General features: G+C 45.5%; 1 non-coding gene across 1 annotated transcript; it reads left to right on the forward strand.

The window, feature by feature from the left end:
- Nucleotides 1-577: 577 nt before the first annotated feature.
- On the forward strand, nucleotides 578-650 carry Trnak-cuu (transfer RNA lysine (anticodon CUU)). Its single transcript has one exon. It is a non-coding gene; the product is annotated as a tRNA-Lys (tRNA).
- Nucleotides 651-1,346: the final 696 nt, after the last annotated feature.

Consider the following 1,346-nt stretch of genomic DNA (forward strand, 5'->3'; position numbering starts at 1 on the left):
GGGTGTGAGCGTTTCGAGATGAGTCATATACAAGTTGCACTTGGTCGTCAGTAACCGTGTGGCCTAATGGATATGGCGTCGGACTTCGGATCTGAACATTACAGGTTCGAATGTTGTCACGCTCGTGTTTTATCAGTTCTGAAAAAGAAACATACCGTTTTAATGTAGCAATTGAGCAGTACGAAACGGTCTGAATGTTGCTGTTGACCATTTTCTGCTTGGAGATGCTCTTGAGCTTGAAACACACACAACAAGACCGGAGTTAACTAGCGAAATGGTCGGCAGAGTGTTGTCACCGCGAGTTTTCACTGGCACTTGCACATCTAAAACAACGTCGGAAAGTAACTCGTTAGCCTTTTGAGTCACATCAAGTATGAGTGTTAATTTCGACGCCACTAGCTCTGCAGGTTGTCATGCAATTCCTTTACCTCTCAGAAATGATTATGAAATAAAAGTGAAGAACGTGACGAGTTTGGCGTTAGGAAAACATTAGCCAGCATGGAGAGATTCTGTATGGGACCACCCAACCCAAACGAGTACTGTGTGACGTGCTACCCAGCAAGTATTCACCGAAGCAGACTGGCTAGCTCAGTCGGTCGAGCATGAGACTCTTAATCTCAGGGTCGTGGGTTCGAGTCCCACGCTGGCCGGAACCGAATCTTGTTCCGCTGCAGATGTAAATTACCGTTTTTCTGATTAACGTGATGTAATGGAAATAGCAACTTTAAACTTTGCCTACGTCTCTATCAGTCGCAAGGGAACTGTATTTGAAAGTGAAGGTGATTTTGTAGACATGTGTGAAAGACATGTTCTGAAATGCAAGTGTTGTTGTTTGGAGAGCACATCGGTTACGTGTCAGATGTGTAGCCAAGCAGTAGTGCATCGCCATAGCTGCAAATATTAGTCGGTAATATTAAGTGTTGTCAGCTGAAGTCTGATGTTCCAGACGACCGTAAGGACGAAGTACGCAAAAGTACCGGTAGGCCGCGCCTCTTTACCTCAGTGGTAGAGCACTGGTATAGTTAACCAAGGGTCGTGAGTTCCATCCTCAAAGGAAGAAGTCGAATTTTGGAAATCAGTTGCGCGTCGTGGCCGTATAGCAAACAGTATCTGTGATGACGAACAATTAGCGACATGCCTTTTATTAAGAATTACTCTCAGATGTGATTAAGGCGAATGGCGCAGATAAAGCCTTTGCCAAAGCGGTACAGCATAAGGTGGGACGAGGCAGTCTGAATTACATTTTATAGATGTATTTCTCACATATGTCAGAGCCTCTCGTCGTCGTCGTCGTCGTCGCCGCTTCTGCAGAAGTAGGATATGGCCATCGTAGCAAATGAGGCGAG

Source organism: Schistocerca gregaria, unplaced genomic scaffold (genome assembly GCF_023897955.1).
Source record: "Schistocerca gregaria isolate iqSchGreg1 unplaced genomic scaffold, iqSchGreg1.2 ptg000066l, whole genome shotgun sequence".
Lineage (NCBI taxonomy): Eukaryota > Metazoa > Arthropoda > Insecta > Orthoptera > Acrididae > Schistocerca > Schistocerca gregaria.